Source organism: Marmota monax, unplaced genomic scaffold (assembly GCF_021218885.2).
Source record: "Marmota monax isolate L192 unplaced genomic scaffold, Marmota_monax_Labrador192_F-V1.1 WCK01_AAM20220418_F8-fsc00006, whole genome shotgun sequence".
NCBI classification, from domain to species: domain Eukaryota; kingdom Metazoa; phylum Chordata; class Mammalia; order Rodentia; family Sciuridae; genus Marmota; species Marmota monax.
This window is the reverse complement of record NW_026693712.1, coordinates 28,750,853-28,758,040: the sequence shown is the minus strand read 5'-3', so window position 1 is coordinate 28,758,040 and position 7,188 is coordinate 28,750,853. Positions and strand designations below refer to the sequence as shown.

Genomic DNA, 7,188 nt, shown 5'->3' with positions numbered 1-7,188 from the left:
TACCCCCATTTCCTGTGCATTTCAGAATGAATATTTAACCATGTAGAGCTGTTCATTTGTGTTTTCTATGTTAATGTACATGTATTATTGGAATCACAGAGAGCATTTTAATAGATATTGAAGTATTTGGAAGTAAAGGATGAGAATGTGATCCTATGGGTAGAAAATGTGGGTCAGCAAAAGAGCTGGGTTTATAAGACAAAAGCAGTTTCACATAGAACTACTCAGATCTGGGAAGGAATCAACGCCAGGTGGCAGCTGATGTGGTGTTTGGAATATGATAGCAGACTCAGTTGCAGTTGACTAGGCTCTTCCTCTTAAATAACATCATGCATTTTAATGGCTTCATGCTGAATGTTTAATGGCACATTTTATAAGTTGAAACTGCCATCTTCTCAATTTCATTTTTCATTTGGATGCTGGAAGCTCAAAGCTTCCTTTCATATAGTTCCCATGGGAAAGGAGCATCATTGGAAAATACTTGTTTTTGTCTATTCACATGAATATATACATTAAGATTCAAAGTAGTATTTTCCTTTGCTTCCATATTGGCAAGTTCCACTCCTATAATTTCAGCAACTGAGTTTCATGTAAGTCTTGATACTTTACTTTTCCTAGATGCTAACTTCAAATATTGTTCACCCCTCTACTTTTTCATTCTTAAGAATTCTACTATATTTTATTGCCTTTTATTATTATTTATTCTTTTATTGCCTTTTCTCACAAGTAACATGATAAAATATAGGTTAAAGAGAAGCATATTTTTCTTGTAATTTTGGGGGATCTAGATTGAACATTTTTAGCAAAAATATTAATTCTAATGTTAATTTATAGTCTGATTTTGAATTCTTTTTGCTAAATTTATGGGATTATTTTACATTTTTTCTTTAAAAATTTATATGTAAAAGAACAATGGAGAAATATTTTTACAAAATTTTTTTATGTCGCTTAAGCATAAACTATTAAAGGGGCTGGGGACATAGCTCAGTTGGTAGGGTGTTTGCCTCATATGCAAAAGCCCTGGGTTCAATCCCCAGCACCACCAAAAAAAAAAAAAAAAGCATAAACTATTACAAAGAGAATTTCGATAACAACCATGCAATTTCACATTTAAACTGTTAAGTAAGGAGTTGCAACTAGAGGTCTAGTGGCATTATAGATGGTTTCTTAAATTCCTTATAAATTGTCACTATAATTTTTAACATCTTTAGTTCAAGATAAAGACAGTTGATAATGAAAAAATATGCTATCTCACATTTTGAAACATGTAAGGATAAGCCCAGAGCTTAGGCAAATTAAAAGAAGAAATATAAATTTTATCATTGTTGTCCAATCATATGCATGTATATGTGTATATATGTGTCTGGTGTGTGTGTGCATGTGTGTGTGTGTGTTTAGTATTTTTTAGCCTAAATGTTTCAAGAGACTATTGCCTTTCATTTGCTTCTTGGTTTCCCGTGCTTTAGAAAAAAATGTTCTTTGTCCTTTGATAATTTCAGTCCTTGTCAATACCAAATTGTCTTAAGTGTCAGTCTCACATGGATGACTCCACTAACTAAACTAGTAGATATCAAGGGCTGAACATGACTCAAATAAAAGATGAGATGCATTTGAGAAGTGAGTTTACCTTTATTATATATAAAAAAATAGAGAACTATTCTTTTTGTGCTAAAATGGATACAAGTTGTTTAAAGTGTTCTGATGATTTTATGATACTGCAAACATGCTGAATAAAGTAAAATAATGGAAATAAAACTCGAAAGCAAAACTAGAAAAATAGGATTGTATCAGATTATTAAACTTCTGAAAAGCAGGGGAAATAATCAACAGTATTAACTGAAAACCTACATAATGGGAGAAAATATTTGGAAACTATATATTTAATAATGGCTTGATATCCAGAATATATTAGTAACTCCATAAATTTAACAGCTGAAAACAAATAACTGATTCCCAAAATCAGCAATTGATTTAAAACAATTTCTCAAAAGAAGATGTACAAAAGGTCAATAGGTGTATAAAATATTTTCAACATGGCTAATTTTCAAGGAAATGCAAACCAAAAGCACAATGAGATACCATTTCACCACAGTAAGTATGTTCAATATGGAAAGGAATAAATATAGCAAATGCTGACAAGGATCTGAAGAAAAGGGCATCCTTGCATACTGTTGGTAGGAGTGTAAATTAATATAGTCATGTGTGTGTGTGTGTTTGAAAACATTATGGACATTCCTCAAAAATCCAAAAATAGAACTACCATGTGATCAACCAATCCCATTCCTGAGTTTATATCCAAAGAAAATGAAGTGAAATCATTATGTTGAAGGGACATTTGCACTTCTGTGTTCATTGAAGCACTATCCATGGTAGCCAAAAAACAGAACCCACAAAAGTTGGAACTCATAGAAGGTGAGAGTAGGAATGGCAGTTACAAAAGGGTGGGAAGACTAAGGAGGAACAAAGGATGTGATAAAGTTGATTAATGGATACTAAGTTACATTGAAATAATAAATTCTGGTGTGCTGTTGCATGGTAAGGTTATTATAAATAATAATAATAAATTATAGATTCAAAAAGCTAGAATGAAGGATTTTGGTAGTTTGCACTGTAAAGAAATTGTAGATGTTTTAGGAGATATATTTACTCTAATTGAACATCAAATGTTGTATACATGTATTGAATCATCACTTGATGTTCCATAAATATGTATAATTATTATGTATCAGTTAAAATTTTAAAAAAATTTATTAACAATAAAAATGAATAATTAGTGGATGAATGAATAGAATTTAACTGGTCTATTTCACAGGCTGAACTTGCTTTCAGAGGAAGCAAATAAAAATATTAACTTCTTATTTAATTACTACTGCTACAACCTCCCTAAAAGAAATTCCTTGGTTATTTGGCATCCACCGGTAGCTTCATTTTTTGGACCACACATTTGAGTGCTTTAGAAGTCCTCAGGCATGTTCTGTTGGAACTTGGAAGCCTCCTTGCCTGGGGTCTTCAATGCTATTCATGAGTCCTCTTGGCAAGGCCCTGGAAAGCCCATCTTAAGCATCTCTTATAGTATCCTGTTGACAGAAAGTCACAGATACTTACTGAATCGTAAGAAGACAGAACAGGTTACCTTAACACAGTCACTTCTTTAGGTCTAAACACTTTACATCTTTTAATCAATTTCATCTCATTTAAATGGAAGAGAAGGTAAAATACCAATGTCTAATTATAAAACGAGATGAATGATGCTCGATTCTACTTCTAGCAAGTAACTCCATGTTACAATCAGCTTTTTAGCTGCTGTGACCAAAACACCTGACAAGAAAAATTTTAGAGCATAAAAACTTTGACGCTCATGTTTTCAGAAGTCTCAGATTGTAGATGGTTGATTCCATTGCTCTGGCCAGAGGTGAGGAAGTATATTATTCCAGAAGAATTTGGAAAAGGAAGTAGCTAAGAATATGGCACCAGGAAACAGAGAGAGACTTTTCCTTTCATCAAGGACAAAATATATGGCACAAAGTCATGCCCCAATGACTACCTCCTACAGTCACACCTTACCTGCCTACAGTTAGCACCCAGTTAATTCCTATCAGGGGACTAATGCACTGATTAAATTAAACTCTCATAGCCCAATCATGTCACCTCTAAACTTTCTTGCATTGTCTTATGTATGAACTTTTGGGGGACATCTAATATCTAAAAACACTACCCCAATTATTTTTAGTACTTTCTGTGAATGTCTCCATCCCTAAGGTTTTCCTTCATGGGTGCTTGACTTCACTCCTTCTGAAGTCCTTCCCCAACCATTTTATCTTTTTTACAGATCTCAAAAAGAAGGGAAAATTCTTACTCAGGGCTCAATGTTCTTCTGAAACTCTTTACATTTCCCAGTTGTCCCTGTGTAGCTATGGGGTATACGTGTTGCTATCTGCACAGTATATTTGGTCACCTCTTAGCAAATCCTGCAGAAAATGTCTCCATCTCCCTTCCTTCCTCTTTCAAATATGGGGATGTACTTAGTACCTGTTGTTTTTACCTTAGGGGACTATAGCTGAAATTCTGAGATATCATAAAATCTCAAAATCTGGTTGCTACTAATACTGAAGATATTTCAGTTAAGAATGCATATTAGGGTGAGGGTATCCCTGACTATGACTTATGCATGCATATAATAATAGTTATAATGAAAATGATGAGAGCTAATATTTACATAAGTATTCTTATTTTCTAGGAACTGATTTAAGTTCTAATTTATTTAATCTCTATAGTAACTCTATGAGGAATTACTATTAAATTTATTTTATAGTTGAAGAAATTAAGACAGAGAAATTGAGTTACTTCCTCAATATCTCTGATCTAAGAAGCAGTGGAATTAGTCTTTAAATCTAGAAGGGTTTTTCCCAATGACTCTTATCTTAATATCTTTTATCAAGTAAAATGTAATTAAAATAATGATACCTTTATACTGATCAAGACGTTCAGTTTTAAATGAAGTAATCTAGATTACTAAGTATTGAGAAAAATGTAAGCATTTTCAACTACATACTTTGGCATAAAGTATTTAGATATTGGCTAGTGTTTGTGAAACTTTACATATCATGATCTTATAAAATTGAGCCTTATAAATGAAGAGCAATTAAAAATGCTGCATTTTAATTTTAGTAAATGGTCATTGACTGGGTTGATTTAGGTATCAGAATTGAAAAATAAAAAGAATAATTGTATACATTTTATCCTCTAAGGACATTTGGCATCTGCATTTTACTTAACTATTTTTCTTTACCTTACTGATACATTGCATGCTCTTTCCATTTAGTTACTGAAAAATCCTCATTTTTACCTCCAGTATATTTTTAAGTGGCAGAACATTACACACAAAAATATTTTGCTGTATTCCATAATTTTATTTCTTTCTCCCCAACATTTGTATCTGTTTATAGAGTGTATGCACCATAAGTCACTATGATAGCAAGATGAGGGTTAATAAGTGGATAGTCATTTGAAATAATATTTCATTGAAAACCAATATTCTGAATTAATAAAACAAAGAGTATTATCTATTGCCCACAAAATCCTCAAAGAAACACACACACACATATTGAAAACAAACAGATAATCTCTAAAATATATATTACCTTTCAACACCCCATTCTATTAAAAATGTAATTTCTTGTATAAGATTAAGAAAACATAAGCTACAGAGAAAGCAAATTGTATTAAAGTATTGCCCATGATAGAGATAATAATTTTAGGCTTATATTTTAAAAGCCTTGAGCAGGTACATGTAATGTTCTTTTCCTAGGTGGTAAAATTCATCCCCAAGGAATGTTTACTAGCATAAATGTCAATATTTCATGCTTCATTTATTGGAAGTCTAACTATTTGAGTGACTTTGCAATGGCTTACTACAGTTAAAGATTCTTATTATAAACAAGAAAAGAATATATCAGGAGGAAAGGAGAAATAATGTTAATTTGCAGTTTTCTTTTATACATTAATTTTTTTTGAAAATCTGAGGATTGACATGCTATCATCATTCTGGCTGTCTATTGCTGTGTAACACAGTACCCTCAAGTCATGTGGCTAAAGACAACCATTTCATTTTGTTAGTCATCTTATGGTTCACAAATTTAAGAAAGAGCCAACTGGGTGCTTAGTCTCTAATGGAAGTAGGTTCAACTGGAGTCTGTCTCTTCAGTGGTCTTTGGTCTTTTTCTTTTATTTTTCACCAGATAAATCACCCTCTGATGCCTTTCCTGTGAATTAGACTTCTCTGAACACACCAACCTGATATTGGACTTCTTTCCCAGTAGCCTAGGGCCTATACACACTTAAGGGAAATCTGCCAATCTTAGGAATGCCTAAACTGGGATAAGAATCTTGCCCCTTCTGCCATTTTCTATTAGTTAGATCTGTTACAATGCATGTAGATTTTGGGATGGGGGAATAGAATGCCTCTCTGTGGAAACAGAGTCAAGGAATATATTATAGTTTTATATTATAGATATATAGTTGTAAAAAATATACTTTTGAATTTTTTTTTAGAGAGAGAGAATTTTTTTAATATTTATTTTTTAGTTTTCGGCGGACATAACATCTTTGTTTGTATGTGGTGCTGAGGATCGAACCCGGGCCGCACGCATGCCAGGCGAGCGTGCTACCATTTGAGCCACATCCCCAGCCCTTACTTTTGAATTTTTAAAAATATTTTTGGTTTTGATTTCCCTATTTCAAATCAATGCTGTATTAATTAACAAATGGCTCACCATATACTTCATAATGAAAACCCCAATTGCCAGCACAAATACTAGTCTGGCAATAAGTCACCTGAATTTCTCTTTCTGTTATACAAAACCTAAGATTCATCAAGTTGTGCTTCCAACACAGAAAACATTATGATAAACAAGGGATTAGAATTCAGATATTTACTCATCTTCTTGAAATCCTGGGCTCTCTTTTACTTCAATCCTCTGCCAGGAGACTGGTCTGTTTTTCTTATACTGTGGCTTCATAGGTCCCTTAAACTAATATGCACTCCCTGACAAGTTACAGGCATTCAAAGCAAAACTTGAGGGCAAAATTAACTGTACCAATGGATTATTTCCTCCTTTTCATTAAAATGTTCAGCTTCAAAAAATTTATGTGTGTGTTCTTGCGTGTATGTGTTTGTGTGTGTATAAACCTGGATGACAGTTAAAAGAGGAAATAAAAGATAAGCAAAAAGTAAAGTTTTCTTAAAAAGAGATCACACACACTCTATACATTCATGCACCCTTAGTCTGTGATTTTTCCATTTTGTGCTTCTGTAGCACTATTTGAAATGCATTCTATCCCTTCTTATCTTTCAGCTCTTATATATGTTGAACATTCTTACTGAAGGCTATCATAAGCTATTATACTATTTTTGTGTTTAAGTATTGCCTCCTTTAGCCTCACCTGCTCAAATATCACTCAAGTGGCTCATGATCAATCTAAGAGTAATAGTAAAATGATAGTGTATGCTAGTAAATATCATAGCATGCCATCCTTCAAATGATTCTTGAATGCTGCAAAACATAGAATGTGGTCACAGAAATCTATATATAGAAGATCTGTGTTATATTTATACTTAATGTTGTTCTACATTAAAATATCCTAAAGAAAATTGTATTCTTCATGATTTTATTCACTTGGCCAATGAAT

At 32.7% G+C, this 7,188-nt stretch overlaps 1 non-coding gene across 1 annotated transcript; it reads left to right on the top strand.

The window, feature by feature from the left end:
• The first annotated feature begins 973 nt into the window (after nucleotides 1-973).
• Nucleotides 974-1,045, top strand: Trnam-cau (transfer RNA methionine (anticodon CAU)). The gene has a single exon. It is a non-coding gene; the product is annotated as a tRNA-Met (tRNA).
• Nucleotides 1,046-7,188: the final 6,143 nt, after the last annotated feature.